We start from the raw sequence: 7,744 nt of genomic DNA on the forward strand, positions 1-7,744 counted from the left end.
ACTGAGACAGAGAAAGACTCCTGTCCTCGGGAAGAAAGACATAAAATCCCCCCTGTGGGAAGACACGGTGATACCTGCCCTTTACTGTTAGATAAAGACAGTCGTGAAGCATTTTTTTAAAGTGAGAAAAAGTGTTCGGTTTGCTAGGAGATCAGTAAGCATGGAGTCCTGTGTAGCTGTTCGTCACGATGATTCTTCAAGTGACTGTTAACCCCTTAATTCCCATAGTAACAGTGTTGCACTACTAATGTCTGAAATACATTTAATTTATCACTATCAAACATCTCGTATCCCACACGAAAACATTCAGATCAATTTAACTAATATCATAACTATCATATGGTAAACTGTCTGGATTGCGTTTGTTTAAATGTATTTGCTGGTATGTTTATTTGTGTATTTTGATAATTATATGAATGTGGAATCTATTACTGTAGAACATTAATAAATTCACATTAACGGACTACATTCTCTATATAGTGCATTACTACCAGGGGAGTAATGGATTACATTCTCTATATAGTGCATTACTACCAGGGGAGTAATGGATTACATTCTCTATATAGTGCATTACTCCCAGGGGAGTAATGGATTACATTCAGAAAGTAACCTACCCAACCCTGACTCCCAAATGGCACTCTATTCCCTATATAGTTGAATAAACGCTTGGAGGTAAGGATGGCAGCAGTGGTTTAGTCTACGGACGATACGGACATCCCTTATCTACATGTGAAGCAGTGGTCTAAGGCACTGCATCTCAGTGTCACTACAGTACCTGGTTCGAATCCAGGTAGTATCACGTCCGGCCGTGATTGGGAGTCCCTTAGGGCGGCTCACAATTGGCCCAATGTCCGTGTTTGGCCATCATAGTAAATAAGAATTTGTTCTGAACTGACTTGCCTAGAAAATATTTAAATTATATGTAGTCCGCCTGAACACCAGTCCTGGTATTGAGATCACAACATAGAAGCCAGAGTCCTCCCCCCCTTCTGTCTCTGTCTCTCTCTTCGGGGCAGCAGTATGGAACTTTCCCCTTCTGTCTCTGTCTCTCTCTCGTCGGGGCAGCAGTATGGAACTTTCCCCTTCTGTCTCTCTCTCTCGTCGGGGCAGCAGTATGGAACTTTACCCTTCTGTCTCTCTCTCTCTCGTCGGGGCAGCAGTATGGAACTTTCCCATTCTGTCTCTGTCTCTTTCTCGTTGGGGCAGCAGTATGGAACTTTCCCCCTTCCTTCTCTGTCTCTCTCTCGTCGGGGGAGCAGTATGGAACTTTCCCCTTCTGTTTCTCTCTCTTGTCGGGGCAGCAGTATGGAACTTTCCCCTTCTGTTTCTCTCTCTTGTCGGGGCAGCAGTATGGAACTTTCCCCCTTCTGTCTCTCTCTCTGTCTCTCTCGTCGGGGCAGCAGTATGGAACTTTCTCCTTCTGTCTCTCTCTCTCTCTTGTCAGGGCAGCAGTATGGAACTTTCCCCTTCTGTCTCTCTCTCTCGTTGGAGCAGCAGTATGGAACTTTCCCCTTCTGTCTCTCTCTCTCTCGTCGGGGCAGCAGTATGGAACTTTCCCCTTCTGTTTCTCTCTCTTGTCGGGGCAGCAGTATGGAACTTTCTCCTTCTGTCTCTCTCTCTCTCTTGTCAGGGCAGCAGTATGGAACTTTCCCCTTCTGTCTCTCTCTCTCGTTGGAGCAGCAGTATGGAACTTTCCCCTTCTGTCTCTCTCTCTCGTCGGGGCAGCAGTATGGAACTTTACCCTTCTGTCTCTCTCTCTCTCGTCGGGGCAGCAGTATGGAACTTTCCCCTTCTGTTTCTCTCTCTTGTCGGGGCAGCAGTATGGAACTTTCCCCCTTCTGTCTCTCTCTCTGTCTCTCTCGTCGGGGCAGCAGTATGGAACTTTCTCCTTCTGTCTCTCTCTCTCTCTTGTCAGGGCAGCAGTATGGAACTTTCCCCTTCTGTCTCTCTCTCTCGTTGGAGCAGCAGTATGGAACTTTCCCCTTCTGTCTCTCTCTCTCGTCGGGGCAGCAGTATGGAACTTTACCCTTCTGTCTCTCTCTCTCTCGTCGGGGCAGCAGTATGGAACTTTCCCCTTCTGTCTCTCTCTCTCGTTGGGGCAGCAGTATGGAACTTTACCCCTTCCGTCTCTGTCTATCTCTCGTCGGGGCAGCAGTATGGAACTTTCCCCTTCTGTCTCTCTCTCTGTCTCTCTCGTCGGGGCAGCAGTATGGAACTTTCCCCTTCTGTCTCTCTCTCGTCGGGGCAGCAGTATGGACCTTTCCCCTTCTGTCTTTCTCTCTCGTCGGGGCAGCAGTATGGAACATTCCCCCTTCTGTCTCTGTCTCTCTCTCTCGTCGGGGCAGCAGTATGGAACTGTCCCCCTTCTGTCTCTGTCTCTCTCTCGTCGGGGCAGCAGTATGGAACATTCCCCCTTCTGTCTCTGTCTCTCTCTCTCGTCGGGGCAGCAGTATGGAACTGTCCCCCTTCTGTCTCTGTCTCTCTCTCGTCGGGGCAGCAGTATGGAACTTTCCCCCTTCCTTCCCTGTCTCTCTCTCGTCGGGGCAGCAGTATGGAACTTTCCCTGTCTGTCTCTTTCTTGTCGGGGCAGCAGTATGGAACTTTATCCCTTCCGTCTCTGTCTCTCTCTCGTCGTGGCAGCAGTATGGAACTTTCCCCTTCTGTCTCTCTCTCTCGTCGGGGCAGCAGTATGGAACTTTCCCCTTCTGTCTCTCTCTCTGTCTCTCTCTCGTCGAGGCAGCAGTATGGAGCTTTCCCCTTCTCTCTCTGTCTCTCTCTCGTCGGGGCAGCAGTATGGAACATTCCCCCTTCTGTCTCTCTCTCTCGTCGAGGCAGCAGTATGGAACTTTCCCCTTCTGTCTCTCTTGTTGGGGCAGCAGTATGGAACTTTCCCCTTCTGTCTCTCTCTCGTCGGGGCAGCAGTATGGAACTTTCCCCTTCTGTCTCTCTCTCTGTCTCTCTCTCGTCGAGGCAGCAGTATGGAGCTTTCCCCTTCTCTCTCTGTCTCTCTCTCGTCGGGGCAGCAGTATGGAACATTCCCCCTTCTGTCTCTCTCTCTCTCGTCGAGGCAGCAGTATGGAACTTTCCCCTTCTGTCTCTCTCTCTCGTTGGAGCAGCAGTATGGAACTTTCCCCTTCTGTCTCTCTCTCTCTCTCGTCGGGGCAGCAGTATGGAACTTTCCCCTTCTGTCTCTCTCTCTCGTTGGAGCAGCAGTATGGAACTTTCCCCTTCTGTCTCTCTCTCTCTCTCGTCGGGGCAGCAGTATGGAACTTTCCCCTTCTGTCTCTCTCTCTCTCTCGTCGGGGCAGCAGTATGGAACTTTCCCCTTCTGTCTCTCTCTCTCGTTGGAGCAGCAGTATGGAACTTTCCCCTTCTGTCTCTCTCTCTCTCTCGTCGGGGCAGCAGTATGGAACTTTCCCCTTCTGTCTCTCTCTCTCTCTCGTCGGGGCAGCAGTATGGAACTTTACCCTTCTGTCTCTCTCTCTCTCTCGTCGGGACAGCAGTATGGACCTTTCCCATTCTGTCTTTCTCTCTCGTCAGGGCAGCAGTATGGAACTTTCCCCTTCTGTCTCTGTCTCTTGTCGGGGCAGCAGTATGGAACTTTCCCCCTTCAGTCTCTGTCCCTCTCTCGTCGGGGCAGCAGTATGGAACTTTCCGTCATGGTGTCTCGTTAACGGTCCTCATGCATCTTTAACAGTTTGACAGGAATCCCCCAAAGTCCCAAATGACTGTAGTGACACACACACACACACACACACACACACACACACACACACACACACACACACACACACACACACACACACACACACACACACACACACACACACACACACACACTCACTAACACACACATACAGACTCACTCACTAACACACACATACAGACTCACTCACTAACACACACACACACACACACACACACACACACACACACACACACACACACACACACACACACACACACACACACACACACACACACACACACACACACACACACACACACACACACAGACTCACTCACTAACACACACACACAGACTCACTCACTAAAACACACACACACACAGACTCACTCACTAACACACACACACACACACACACACACAGACTCACTCACTAACACACACACACACACAGACTCACTCACTAACACACACATACACAGACTCACTAACACACACACACACAGCTTGTCTGTTTATACACTGCTCAAAAAATAAAGGGAACACTAAAATAACAAATCCTAGATCTGAATGAATGAAATATTCTTATTAAATACTTTTTTTCTTTACATAGTTGAATGTGCTGACAACAAAATCACACAAAAATTATCAATGGAAATCAAATGTATCAACCCATGGAGGTCTGGATTTGGAGTCACACTCAAAATTAAACACTACAGGCTGATCCAACTTTGATGTAATGTCCTTAAAACAAGTCAAAATGAGGCTCAGTAGTGTGTGTGGTCTCCATGTGCCTGTATGATCTCCCTACAGCGCCTGGGCATGCTCCTGATGAGGTGGCGGATGGTCTCCTGAGGGATCTCCTCCCAGACCTGGACTAAAGCATCCGCCAACTCCTGGACAGTCTGTGGTGCAACGTGGCGTTGGTGGATGGAGCGAGACATGATGTCCCAGATGTGCTCAATTGGATTCAGGTCTGGGGAACGGGCGGGCCAGTCAATAGCATCAATGCCTTCCTCTTGCAGGAACTGGTGACACACTCCAGCCACATGAGGTCTAGCATTGTCTTGCATTAGGAGGAACCCAGGGCCAACCGCACCAGCATATGGTCTCACAAGGGATCTGAGGATCTCCTCTTGGTACCTAATGGCAGTCAGGCTACCTCTGGCTAGCACATGGAGGGCTTTGTGGCCCCCCAAAGAAATGCCACCCCACACCATGACTGACCCACCGTCAAACCGGTCATGCTGGAGGATGCTGCAGGCAGCAGAACGTTCTCCACGGCGTCTCCAGACTCTGTCACGTCTGTCACATGTGCTCAGTGTGAACCTGCTTTCATCTGTGAAGAGCACAGGGCGCCAGTGGCGAATTTGCCAATCTTGGTGTTCTCTGGCAAATGCCAAACGTCCTGCACGGTGTTGGGCTGTAAGCACAACCCCCACCTGTGGATGTCGGGCCCTCATACCACCCTCATGGAGTCTGTTTCTGACCGTTTGAGCAGACACATGCACATTTGTGGCCTGCTGGAGGTCATTTTGCAGGGCTCTGGCAGTGCTCCTCCAGCTCCTCCTTGCACAAAGGTGGAAGTAGCGGTCCTGCTGCTGGGTTGTTGCCCTCCTACGGCCTCCTCCACGTCTCCTGATGTACTGGCCTGTCTCCTGGTAGCACCTCCATGCTCTGGACACTACGCTGACAGACACAGCAAACCTTCTTGCCACAGCTCGCATTGATGTCCCATCCTGGATGAGCTGCACTACCTGAGCCACTTGTGTGGGTTGTAGACTCCGTCTCATGCTACCACTAGAGTGAAAGCACCGTCAGCATTCAAAAGTGACCAAAACATCAGCCAGGAAGCATAGGAACTGAGAAGTGGTCTGTGGTCACCACCTGCAGAACCACTCCTTTATTGGGGGTGTCTTGTTAATTGCCTATAATTTCCACCTGTTGTCTATTCCATTTGCACAACAGCGTGTGACATTTATTGTCAATCAATGTTGCTTCCTAAGTGGACAGTTTGATTTCACAGAAGTGTGATTGACTTGGAGTTACATTGTGTTGTTTAAGTGTTCCCTTTATTTTTTTGAGCAGTGTAATATAGCAAAGGTCTTTGAAGGTCTTTAACATTCAGTGTATGAAAGGTGGTTCCTCTGGACTAGAGCAGGGCAGTACTGACAGTAAGGTTGTGGCATCAATTCCAAAAGGGATCGCATATGTGTTGGCTAAAAGTACAAAATATTAGATTTGTATTAAAATCCTACCGTGTCCTTCTTTGGACATTAATGATATCTCTCTTGCTGCTGGTGAGTCTCTGATCCACCTCTACGCAGACGATACCATTCTGTATGCTTCTGGCCCTTCATTGGACACTGTGTTAACAACCCTCCAGACGAGCTTCAATGCCATACAACTCTCCTTCCGTGGCCTCCAACTGCTCTTAAACTCAGGGAAAACTAAATGCATGCTCTTCAACCGCTCGCTGCCCACACCTGCCCGCCCGTCCAACATCACTGCTCTGGACGGTTCTGACTTAGAATACGTGGACAACTACAAATACTTAGGTGTCTGGTTAGACTGTAAACTCTCCTTCCAGACTCACATTAAACATATCTGATCCAAAATTAAATCTAGAATTGTCTTCCTATATCGCAACAAAGCATTCTTCACTCATGCTGCCAAACATACCCTTGTAAAACTGACCATTCTACCAATCCTCGACTTCGGCAATGTCATTTACAAAATAGCCTCCAACACTCTACTCAGCAAATTGGATGTAGTCTATCACAGTGCAATCCGTTTTGTCACCAAAGCCCCATATACTACCCACCACTGCGACCTGCATGCTCTCGTTGGCTGGACCTCACTACATATTCGTCGCCAAACCCACTGGCTCCAGGTCATCTATAAGTCTTTGCTAGGTAAAGCCCCGCCTTAACTCACTGGTCACCATAGCAACACCCACCCGTAGCACACGCTCCAGCAGGAATATATCTCTGGTCACCATAGCAACACCCACCCGTTGCATGCGCTCCAGCAGGAATATCTCTCTGGTCATCCCCAAAACCAATCCCTACTTTGGTCGTCTTTCCTTCCAGTTCTCTGCTGCCAATGACTGGAACGAACTGCAAAAATCTCTGAAACTGGAAACACTTATCTCCCTCACTAGCTTTAAGCACCAGCTGTCAGAGCAGCTCACAGATTACTGCACCTGTACATAGCTCACCTATAATTTAGCCCAAACAACTACCTCTCCCCCTACTGTATTTATTTTATTTTGCTCCTTTGCACCCCATTATTTCTATCTCTACTTTGCACATTCTTCCATTGCAAATCTCCCATTCCAGTATTTTACTTGCTATATTGTATTTACTTCGCCACCATGGCCTTTGCCTTTACCTCCCTTCTCACCTCATTTGCTCACATCGTATATAGACTTATTTTCCTACTGTATTATTGACTGTATGTTTGTTTTACTCCATGTGTAACTGTGTTGTTGTATCTGTCGAACTGCTTTGCTTTCTTGGCCAGGTCGCAATTGTAAATGAGAACTTGTTCTCAACTTGCCAACCTGGTTAAATAAAGGTGAAATAAAAAATTAAAATCAAAATTATATTCTACTGTATCTTAGTCTGCTCGTCCAAATATTTATACATTCCTTTAGATCTGTGTGTATTGTTGTGGAATTGTTAGATACTACTGCCCCGTTGGAGCTAGAAACACGAGCATTTCGCTACACCCGCAATAACATCTGTTACATATGGACCAATAACATCTGTTACATATGGACCAATAACATCTGTTACATATGGACCAATAACATCTGTTACATATGGACCAATAACATCTGTTACATATGGACCAATAACATCTGTTACATATGGACCAATAACATCTGTTACATATGGACCAATAACATCTGTTACATATGGACCAATAACATCTGTTAAATATGGACCAATAACATCTGTTAAATATGGACCAATAACATCTGTTAAATATGGACCAATAACATCTGTTAAATATGGACCAATAACATCTGTTAAATATGGACCAATAACA

Source organism: Oncorhynchus gorbuscha, linkage group LG03, assembly GCF_021184085.1.
Source record: "Oncorhynchus gorbuscha isolate QuinsamMale2020 ecotype Even-year linkage group LG03, OgorEven_v1.0, whole genome shotgun sequence".
Classification (NCBI taxonomy): domain Eukaryota; kingdom Metazoa; phylum Chordata; class Actinopteri; order Salmoniformes; family Salmonidae; genus Oncorhynchus; species Oncorhynchus gorbuscha.